At 35.8% G+C, this 12,452-nt stretch overlaps 1 pseudogene; it reads right to left on the reverse strand.

Annotated features, from left to right (window-relative positions):
* Positions 1–218: 218 nt before the first annotated feature.
* LOC125120718 (olfactory receptor 5AS1-like) lies at positions 219–1,125 on the reverse strand (annotated as a pseudogene).
* Positions 1,126–12,452: the final 11,327 nt, after the last annotated feature.

Genomic DNA, 12,452 nt, shown 5'->3' on the forward strand with positions numbered 1-12,452 from the left:
TTTTGGGAACAATAATTGCAGAACAATTATTATTATTTATTTTCTTTTAGGAATGTTTCACAGAACAGAATTTTGGAGAGAACATATCTGTAAGAGAGAATGAAAACATTTTAAAGTATTGAGAATGAAAAGTTATCCTTATTTCTGGAGAGTGATTGATATATTTTAAAAAGTTGACACATTAGGTGGCATACTGATGACAAAATTGGAGGGGTAGGCTATGCCTTAAGTGTTCCTAATTGACTTAAACACATACACATTCTGTCTAATACCTTTTGGAGGGCATTTTTTACATCCTTGTTTCTGAAGCTGTAGATGATTGGATTAAACATGGGAAAGACAAGAGTGTAAAACACTGCAACCACTTCATCAGTGTCTAGGGAGTAGCTGGTAGTGGGATGTAAGTACAGCAATAGGAGTGTTCCATAGAACAAGTGGATGGCTATGAGGTGGGAGGTACAGGTAGGGAATGTTTTGCTTCTACCCCCTGAGCACCTGATGCTGAAAACAGTGATGAGGACACAGAATTAAGAGATAAATATGACCACAAAAGTTCTGGTCTGAATGAAGCCACACAAGGCAAAGAGCAGAAGCTCATTGACATGAGTATTGGCACACAATAAAGCTAGGAGAGGTGGGATGTCACAGAAAAAAATGGTTGACAATATTGGAACCACAAAATGGCAGTCTGAATTCGAGTGAGACATGCACCATTGAAGTCATACTTCCACTGATGTATGCCAACACAATGAAGCAGACACAGACTCTCCTAGACATAAGCGTAGAAAAGGTCAATGGATTGCAGGTGGCTGCATAGTGGTCATACACCATTGCTGCCAGGATAAGGCACTCGGCATCAGCAAAACAGCCAAAGAAAAACATTTGCAGGACACAGCATTAGGGAGAGATGCTTTTCTTGGATGCTACAAAATTCATGAGCATTTTAGGAGTGATTGCTGTAGAATAGCTGATGTCCAAGAAAGACAAATTGCTGAGAACATAATACATGGGGGTTTGAAGGCTCGGATTGATATTAACTATAATTATTAAACCTATATTCCCCACCACAGTTAGTATATATATGGATAGAAATACCAAGAATTCAATAACCGACTTCAAAATCATAAGTTCCTTCAGTTGATAATTATGGGAACAAGTATAAAATAATCATAGTGTACATGAATGCATGTATGTGCTCAGAGAAACAGGTTTCACCTACTGATGAAGTTCAGCTTACTTAATTTAGCTTACTCACTTAGTCTACTGGCTTTTTCAAAATTTACAAATAGGCACAGTCAGCTTTCCCATCAAGGGAATAAGGAACACAATGAATCAGGTAGTGACTTCTGGAAAATGCCCTGAGGAAGTAAAGTCCACCACCTCTATTTACTCCTACAGCCCACATGCACATAGGAATTGAGAAACCCTGCAAAGTCAGTGAACATACATTTTATCTAAGGCAACATTGTGTTTGCTACATTCATACCAGGCATTTTATTGCTGCTTTAGGGAATGTCTCACTTACCTTAGCACCATCTGGGATTTTGAATTCTAGAATTTATTTGTCAAGAGGCTGACATCATTTCTCCCAAGATTTTACACATAGATCTGACAAGGGGTGAGTATTTATATTCTAGTCTGTGACAAGTGTGATTATCATCCCAATATAATTCCCAACCTCACAGTGGGTTTCAGGTTGTCAACGACCTTTCAGGTGGCATGGCTAGAAAAATGTTGTCAGAGAACAGTGAAAAATGGTAACATAATTCACTATCTTGTAGCCAAATACAGCATAACATACTGGCAGATCTAAGATTAAACAACAAAAATCCTTTCATTCTACCAAGTGATTTAAAATCAAACAAACAAAAAAACTTTGCATAAATTCTATGATCTCTATCAGATACGTAAAGATACTTTAAAGCATTTACTTATATTCTATGCTTTTAAGATTTAGGATTCTAAAGTGCAAGCCCAATGATATTGAGAAGAATCCCAGGTACATCCATTTTAGTTTGTTTCTCAATTTTCTGCCTAACTAGGAGGAAATGTGCGTTGAATGATGAAAAGTAAGAGCTTAAGAATCAGACAACCTGGATTTGAGTGTTAGATTTGCCATTTTCCAACTGTGAGATGTTATTTATTTATTTATTTATTCATTTATTGTCTTTTGTCTTTTTAGGGCCTCGCCCACAGCATATGGAGGGTCCCAGGCTAGGGGTCTAATTGGAGCTGTAGCCACTGGCCTTTGCCATAGCCATGGCATCTCCATATCTGAGCCATATCTGAGACCTACACCACAGCTCATGGCAATGCTGGATCCTTAACCCACTGAGCAAGGCCAGGGTTGAACCTGCAACCTCATATTTCCTAGTTGTATTCGTTAACCCCTGAGCCACGACAGGAACACCATGTGATATATTATTTAATGTTATTGTTATCGAGGTAATTGCTTAAGGTTTATTATTATTGATTATCTAATGTTGTTACAAATTTTTAAATTAAGAATAATTTTTGCCTACCTCACTCGATTCTTATTAAGATTGGGATAACACATGCAAATACTTAACCCCTTCTGTAGCAGAGTGTACTCATTTGAAGACGCTTAGCTTTCTTTTGTAATTATATCAATACTGCCAGAGGCCAGCTCCAGTGGCCAGGGAGTTCACACCCTGAAGTAGATGGATGGCGTCAGCGAATGCAACGGAGACAGCCTCTTTGTCCCTTCTTTCATGGCACTGGACTGCTCAAATTTTATTGGCATAAGTGGTTGATTATACAGAGAGTTTTTCACTACAGATTACATCATAGTGTTAAAAGTACATTGGTTAGCTATTAGGCTTTGTTTTTTGATCACATGGTACAGTAGCAATACATCATGTTTTAAAGTCATTATCCTAACTAGATTCAGTGAGTACAATTCAAGGACAAACAGGCACAGCATGTCATGTGAAGGAGGAGACCCAGCACAAACCATCTCATGGCCAGCCAATTCCCACAAGCTGAAGAAGTTACAGACACACAAAATCCTGTCTTCAGACTAGTGTCTATCTTCAAAGTGTCCTTGGCAGAGAAACAGTGTGAGAAAATACACATCAACGTAGCTAGCTACCACTAAAAGTTTCTAAAATCAAGGACAAAACTCACAGCTGGGTTTCTCTTGATCATGAATAATATGTGTCTTACTTCTATAAACTTCATTAAAATCCTAACTCTAAAGTTTACTCTATAACTGGTTAATAGATAAATATTATGTTTTTAATTAAATTGGATTTAAATAGCAGAGAGTCTTTTAGAATGAAATTCTTATTATATTATTGTTGTAATTTTGATAAATCACAAATCACCACAGGAAAATAAGAATGGGAAATAAGAATAATAAGCAAATAATCAGGAAAGACTGAGGAAAACTGAATAACAAATAAAAGAACAGGAAAGAGAAGGTCACCCGAGAAACAATCCATGTTCTCCAGCGCAAACATGGAAATTGTTTTCCCAGGAAAGCCCCAATTCTTCCCCCATCAACATCAACGTGAGAGCCATGTAACCTGAGGCCTGCCCTCGGATTGCACTGAACAGGCAGGTCTCAGCCTTTCCTCAGTTTTTCACCATACAGACAGGCCTCAGCCTGCCTTTGGTTTTTCACCGAATAGACAGGCTTCTATCCTGACCAGAAGCCCACCTTCGGCTTGCACCATTCAGGTGAGCTCCCTTCCTTGATTAGGAACCTGACTTCAGTTTTTTTTTTTTGCCGTCAGGCAAGGTCCCATCCTCGAATCCCTGCATCTCCTCGGCTCCCCGTGTCAATATCTATGGCAATATTTCTTAATATTCTAAAGTGCAATTCTAGATTTTACCTTTCTTTAAATTATGAAGAATGGTATGGAATTTATGTATTAAGCCTTTTAAGATGGACAGACAGGAGAATGGGTAATTACAAGATGCCAGACTTATAGCAAACAACTATAAGTTGTCTTTCCCAATTGTCTTTCCCAATTCTGGTGAGAAAACTGAAATGAGTTTTGCTGCTGTGAGATGCGTGTCTTATTTAACAGATGAAAGGCCAGTGTATTTAAAGAAAAAAGCCATCTTTCCTCAGTCAAAATCGCCATGTGTATGAAAAATTAGGACCTGAAAAAATACAGCTTAGATTTTTTCAGAGTGAGAGAAATTGCCCATAATATTTTTCTTTCTTACTTTCTTTTTCTTTTTCATGTAATAAACCCTACCTGTCTGGTAAAAACAAAGTTCTGTGGATCTCTCGGCCTAGCCACTTTAGAGCCTTTCACAGGCAGAGAACATTTCCTCTAAGATACCAATGGTGACTCAACAAAATTGGGCAATGTCACAGGGTCTTTCCATGCTCCATGACTGAACCTAAGGAAATATATTTCCTTTTCCAGCTCCATAGAAACTAAAGCTTGGGCATGTGCCCTAGGCTAATCAGAAATCCCATTCCAGGCCAGGAGTTCCACAGAAGGGGGGCAAGATTTTTATAAGAATGTCCTAGATTGAAGATTGAGCCATACCAGGAAGTCCATCTATACACAACCTTCTTGAACTTCCCCCTTTCTTACCAGTTGTATTCCTTTAGGTCCTGGTCCTCTAGACAAACCAAAATAGATGTCTCCTACCAAGAGCACCACAGACAAAAGGTTTTATTTCTTGAAGCTATGCTTATTGATAATATTCTCTAATACTCTTTAGGAATTTCCTAGTCTGGGATCATAACACTGTAGCAATCCACTCTTGGCAATAGCCACTGTAGCATGAAGAGCCATCTATCAGTCAGGCTAGTGTTTTGTATTTTTGATTATTTAAAAAAAATCTCTTTTTTAAAACTAGTAACAGAGAGGTTCCTGGACACTATGTTGTGCTGGAAAAAATAAGAGAGGATCTCCTGCAAATTACTTAACCTTCAGGATTTTCTCAGGCCTGGCTCCATATATGCAAATTATAGGAACTAATGACGTTCTCTCTTATAACTTCATGTTCATAACAGAGAATTTAGGATACAGGATAACCTGGTGTTGCCTGGTTAGATATTTCATCTCAACTAGATCCTTGTAGCAACATGATGCTTATTTCTCAAAATCAGAAAGGCAAATTTGCTGAAGCCAAAATTTGATCTACATAAAATAGTGAAAATTTTCTGCTGCTACATATAGCACCTTGATGTGCCAGAGTCAATTTTGAGACTGCTGTATGAAGAGGACTGAAATCCAGAATTGCTGGCAAAGCATCTTACACAAAGTTGTTAACCTTTAAGAGGATTTCCTAAGTAGGTCGAAAGTCATATATAAGGTGTAGCCTCCATAACTGGAAGCAGTTTATTAATATGTTGTATCTTTTTTGTGGTTGGGAACTCAAGGTTTTGAAAAGCGTTCTTCCACTTCCAGGGGATATCCCAAAATACCCCAAGTGACTGGACTCATGGAAAATTTGGATCTAGATCTCTGACATTTCCAGTTGAACATGGTAGTTGTCCAGTTGTCCATTGTGGATTTGTTTCCTCAGAGCTTAAACTGTCCACATTTAGACAGAATTCTTAAAGTTCTTGGTTTTCCCTGCAAAGAAAAAGTAAAATAACATGGAAGGTTTATTTCCCAGTTGTCAGACAGGGAGGTGGAAAAAGCACTATACACATTAAAAGCTACATAGTAGTTACTGACTATGAAACTTGTAACCATGTAACTGGTAAGATGATCAGACATGGAATAATGCTTATAAACAGAGGCACTCAGGTGATTAAATTCATAAAGGATAACTAACTCAGAAGTTTCCACTATGGCTCAGTCATTTAAGAATGCACCTTTAGCATGTTGGGGCACCATGGAGGTCCCAGTTCAATGCCTGGTCTGGTACAGTGGGTTAAAGGAACTGGCATTGCCACAGGTCGGAGCTGCAGCTTAAATTCAATCCTTGTTCTGGGAACTTCTGTATGCCATGAGTGCAGCCATTAAATACAAAGGAAAAAAAAACACAATAGTTAACTCTTATTTTGAAGATTCATTCATTTGCTGTGCTTGGGGAATTAAAGAGTCGAATTACAATTATTGATGAATTATTGTCACCATGTTATTTATATTGTTATTAGGTAGCCAGCAGTTAACTAAATCATCCTGAGCTGCCCAAACACTGCATATTCTGAAGGTTTTCAAGATTAGCTCTTGTCTAGCTCCTGGGAGATAACCTCTAGAACCTTGGGATAGCCTGTCTAATAAGAGAATTTTTGTATTCTGGATTCCACATCAAGCAATATATGCCAATAATGCAGTTAATGGTGAATGGCTATTTTTTATACACCTGAGGCTTTGGACTAAGCTGTCATCATTTTGCCTCTGGGGTGGAGTTGTTCAAGATGAAGTAACTAGGGACAATTTTGTGGCTTCTCCGTGCCTGTGAACTGACCCTTAATAAAACCCTAGGCACCAATATTTGGTTAAGTTTTTCTAGTTGACAATACTTCCTAAGAGTTGACAGACATCACTGCTGGGAGAATTAAGTTGTATATGTGACTCCACCAGGAGAGGACACTGGAAGCTCCTGCCTGGTGTCTCCTTGACACTGTTCTATACACGCTTTTCTTTTGCCAATTTCAAAATGCATCTTAGCTGAAATAAACCATAACCATAAATATAGCAGCTTTTCTAAGTTTTCAGAGGCCTTCCTTTCTAGTGAATCCCTGAACCTGATAGTGGTCTGGGGCCCCTCTGACACAAGTGCTAAATTTGAAAAAGTTCCTGGAATTTTTTTCTTTTTTTTTAGTTAAGATTTTAAACTTCTTTATTTTTAAATTACATTAAATATGAAATTTTATTCTAAAATATGCAAATTAGGAGAAATGAATACATATAAACTTAACTCCTGGGTTAAATATAAAACAAAAAACTTTGAATATTCCCCAAAGCAGAAGTTCTCTGTGATCACCCCCACTATCCTACTTCCTTAATGAAAACTACAAAATCACTTCATACCTGTCACAGCGGCTATCCTAAAAAAGACCATAAATAGCAAAAGTTGCTGAGGATGTGGAAAAAAGGGAATCCTTGTGCGATGGTACAAATTTAAATTGGTGCAACCCCTATGGAAAACAGTATGGAGATTTCTTATAAAACGAAAGGTAAACCAGCAAGATGATCAAGCAATTCCACTCCTGCTTATATATCTGAAGAAAATAAAAACAGGGATTCAAAGAGATGCTTGCATCCTAGTATTCACATCAGCCCTATTTACTATAGCTAAGGAATAGAAGCAACCTGTGTCCATCAACAAATGACTGCATTTTTCTTTTTTTGGCTGCCCCACTGCATATGAAGTTCTTGGGCTAGGGATTAGATCTGAGCTGAAGCTGCAACTTATGAGCTGCAGCAACACCAGATCCTTAAACCACCATGGAAGTCCAGGGAGAGAACCTGTGTCTCAGTGCTCCAGAGATGCTGCCAATCCCACTGCACCACAGCAAGATTTTCAATCAACAGAAAAATGGATAAATGAAGATGTTGTATATATGCACAATTGAAAAATACTCAGCTATAAAAAGAATGAAATTTTGCCATTTGTAGCAACATGGGTGGACCTAGATGGTACTATGCTTGGTAAAATAAATAAGTCAGAGAAAGACAATTACTTTATGTTATCACTCATATGTGAAATCTAACAAATAAAACAAATGAATAAATATAATAAAACATAAATAGAATCACAGATATAGTGACAAACTAGTAGTTACCAGGAAAGGGGCAGGGACAAAACAGAGGTAGAGGGTTAAATGGTACAAACTAAATAAGCCATAAGGATATATTGTACAGCAATAGGGAATATATACAATATTTTATAATAACTTTAAATTGAGTATAATGTATAAAATTTTGAAACACTATATTGTAATGTTGAATCTAATATAATATTGTAACTCAAGTATACCTCAATTTACAAAATAATAAAAATGCACCCCTGTATTTTTTATTTTTTATTTATTTATATTTTTTTTGTCTTTTTAGGACCACACCCATGACATATGGATATTCCCAGACTAGGGCTTGAATCAGAGATCTAGACACCAGCCTACGCCACAGCCACAGCAACTCAGGATCCAAGCCACGTCTGTGACCTACACCACAGTTCATGGTGATGCTGGATCCTTAACCAGCGAGGTTAGGGATCGAACCCAAGTCCTCATGGATGCTAGTTGAGCTCATTAACCACTGAGCATGACAGGAACTAAGCACTCCTCTTTATTTTTATTATTCCTTTGGTTTCAATTTTAAAAATAAGGAAGATGTGGTATATATACACAATGGAATACTACTCAGCCATACAAAAAGAATGACATAGTGCCATTTGCAACAACATGGATGGAACTAGAGAATCTCATACTGAGTGAAATGAGCCAGAAAGACAAAGACAAATACCATGTGATATCTCTTATAACTGGAATCTAATATCCAGCACAAATGAATATCTCCTCAGAAAAGAAAATCATGGACTTGGAGAAGAGACTTGTGGCTACCTGATGGGAGGGGGAGGGAGTGGGAGGGATTGAGAGCTTGGGCTTATCAGACACAATTTAGAATAGATTTACAAGGAGATCCTGCTGAATAGCATTGAGAACTTTGTCTAGATACTCATGTTGCAACAGAAGAAAGGGTGGGGGAAAAATGTAATTGTAATGTGTACATGTAAGGATAACCTGACCCCCTTGCTGTACAGTGGGAAAATAAAAAAAATATATATATATAAATAAAAAAATAAAAATAAAATTTATCCATGTCCCTAAAATGACATATTAAATAAATCTATTTTTTATTTTTGAATATTATGCATGTGATGTCATATAATTTCAGTTTGTCTTCTATTTTGTTTGTGCTTTTCTTTGATACTACGTTTCTAACATTCTCCTATGTTCGTAAATATTTCTGTGCTCTTAATTTCAAAAATTTAAAGTATTATTGTTCCTTCACTTGTCTTCATTAAATGTCCATTTCCTATTATCATGACCAATGCTGATGTCTGTGTTACTTTGCATGTCACTGAGTGCACATGCACAATAGTTTGTCCTGGTACATCCCTAGACGTGGCATTGATTGGATACAGAGTATACATATGTTCAATTTTATAATACAGCAAAATGTTTCCTAAATTTGTCTCACATTTATAGTCTCAAGAACAGCACACCTTACCTTAGGTTCTAAATCCCTTTGAACACTTGTTTTAGTCAGACATTCAACACACTGCCAACATAACGGAGGTGATAGATATTTCAATCTTTAACACTTCTGAAATTATTTTTTGTCCATTGTATTATATTGGCGATCTTTTCTTTTTTGAATGCAGACAGCGTGTTTTCCCCACTGATTTTTTAAATGTATGTTCTCCATTTATTTTCAGTGCCACCTTATGGTGTATTCAATTTCAATTTATGTGTGGATCTGTTTCTGGACTCCTTTCTGGTCATGAGTCTATTGGTAAACTTTCTTTCCTATAATGGAATTGAAATCTTCCAGATACTTCTAAAGGAATGGCTTAATTTTGTGTGCGGGTGGGGTTATTCTACCAAAACTTTACGCCAGCTTATCCCTTTTAGAATATTTTTGAAATTTTGTTTGGAATCATGTCAAATTTATAGACCAATTTTGCAAAACTTATATATTTATTTTTTTTATTTTTTTGGTCTTTTTGCTATTTTGTGGTCCACTCTCGCGGCATATGGAGGTTCCCAGGCTAGGGGTTGAATCGGAGCTATAGCTGCCAGCCTATGCCAGAGCCACAGCAACGCAGGATCGAGCCGCATCTGCGACCTACACCACAGCTCACGGCAACGCCGGATCCTTAACCCACTGAGCAAGGCCAGGGATCGAACCCGCAACCTCATGGTTCCTAGTCGGATTCGTTAACCACTGCGCCACGACGGGAACTCCGTTTTTTTTTTTTAAACTTATATCTTTAAAATATCGAGCATTTCTCATAAAAGTGTTATTACTGTTTACTTTATTTAAAATAATTTAATCGTTTTTATAATTTTCTCCAAAATGTTTTGAGTATCTGATGTTGGATTTATTTTCTTATTGACCTTGTTGTGTTGTTCTTTGAAAAATTGTGTTCTATGGAGTTCCCATCATGGCTCAGCTCTTAATGAACCAGACTAGCATCCATGAGGGTGTGGGTTTGATCTCTGGCCTTGCTCAGTGGGTTAAGGAGCCGGTGTTGCCGTGAACTGTAGTGTTGCCCTGAGCTGTAGTGTAGGTCACAGATGTGGCTTGGATTTGGCTTTGCTGTAGCTGTAGTGTAGGTGGCAGCTGCAGCTCTAATTGGACCCCTAGCCTGGGAATCTCCATATGCTGGGGGTGCGGCCTTGAAAAGACAAAAAAAAAAAAAAAAAAAAGAAAGAAAAAAGAAAAATTGTGCTCTAAGTATTTTAGGCAGTGATGAAAATGCAAATAATTTTCAGATAAAATACTGATTCAATATTTAGCAACCCAGATAAATCTTTGCCCATAATTTGTTATTTTTAACCCTTAAAATGACTCGATTCCTTATACATTTTAAACATGCATTTGTTATTTATTATTTTGGGGGTGTCTTCCTCTGCTATCTGCACACTCCCGTAATTGTTACATAGAATTGGCAACATTGCACATGGCTTTCTTTTATCTAATTTTAAATTGAATATAACTAATCTTCAGTTTATTAGTTTGGATCATGAGATGTCAATTCAATCATAAGTACTGATTAAAATTATATTTGAGCCTCTAAATGCAACTTATCTGGCTTGCCATGTATTGTTATTCACATGAAAGAAGATAAGTAAAACAAAAAAAAACAAACAAAACAAACAACCAACCAAGAAAAACCACTTTGGGTAATAACTCTTTTAGAAAAATACTCAAGCAAAAAAATAAAAAAAAAACCTTTAATCATTAATTTGAGAAAGCAAATATGACATTTAAGGTAACTGTCCAATATTTATGGAAGCATTTTCATTTTCCATTTTTAATCCCCATATTTGCTGTGCTAATGCTGCCATCTTTTGAGATAGACCAACACTAATCATGCAAACTGAATACCCAAAGAGTCTCATTAACTATAATCTTTGGTACATTTTTTAGCTTAAATTTAAAGACTATACCGAGCAGTTATTACTGAGGGGATAAGTACTGTAAACAATGCTCTCCTAAGAGATAATTGATGAATAAATGGTAAAGAAATCAGGACTCCTTCCTAGCTTTATTTTTTTCTTTAGTGTAATGAATCCCTTTGAAAATTGTGAATTGCTATGTCTTGCATTGGGGAAAATATAGGGCTCAGAATCTGAATGTCCCCTAATTATGCTATTTCTTATTGAATCTCAAGAGAAAACAGCAGACATTACAGTTATTTAATGAATCAACATAATTTTCATTCATCTATATTAGCAAAAAACCCACACATGCATTTTAGCAACAGAAATGGCTGTAAAGGCCCTGTGTTTCCTACATTCTTAATTATGATTTATTATATACATTTCCCTTATTAATTTGAATAAACTTATTAGAGTAATATTTACATATTTAGGTTATCCTTAGAGAAATGACATGCATAAAAATGTTCATAATATAAGAAGTGATGTATCATTAATCATTTATAAAGCTGATTAAAGATTTGAATTCAACATTTTAAAATATAATGAAGTAATGGGTACTACATGACAGACACTGTTCTATTGACTTTGGCCAATAACTACAAAGATTTGTTCTCTAAAAAGGTTATTAGGAAAGTAAAAAGGAAAAACATAAACAAAAAAACAAAAATGCATTCAGTTAGTAACATATTTTATAAATACACTAGAGTGGATTTTTTGGTTATTATTACTATATTGTATTGTATAATTATATTATATTTTATTATTTATATTAGTTATATATAATTATATTATTTTATTATTATTACTAAGGATTTCATTCTATCTGATGTTGAACTCTCTGAAAATGTTTAATTAGGAAGTATATGATAATCTTATCTAATAAACCAAGATTTGTGGAATACTGAATTGTCAAAAAAATAAATATCATCTTTACTTGATATCAATAATTAACAAAGATAGCTCATTTAAAAGGTCTTTTGAATTACTTTTTTGTGTAATTTGTTTATGGTAATAGTTGAGTTAGTGACCTGATAATATAGGACTTACCTCACATCTCATAAACTGTAATATCCCTTTGCTTAGCACCCAATTTAAAGCTGGTCAAAATACTATAATTATTGGAATAGGAGAGTTTATTTCTTGTGCACCTTCCGTGAAGTCAATTTCTATATCACCTCATAAGATAATCAGAAGGAAAAATAAATATATTCATGCAGAAATAATAGAAGTTTCCATAGATGCGTGAAATTCTTGAGATATTATTAAATAAAGAATAAAATAAAGTCATTAGATTTAACACCAAGTAAGTTAGCGATGGCACTGAAGGAAA

The sequence above is a fragment of the Phacochoerus africanus genome, chromosome 2 (assembly GCF_016906955.1).
Source record: "Phacochoerus africanus isolate WHEZ1 chromosome 2, ROS_Pafr_v1, whole genome shotgun sequence".
Taxonomy (NCBI): domain Eukaryota; kingdom Metazoa; phylum Chordata; class Mammalia; order Artiodactyla; family Suidae; genus Phacochoerus; species Phacochoerus africanus.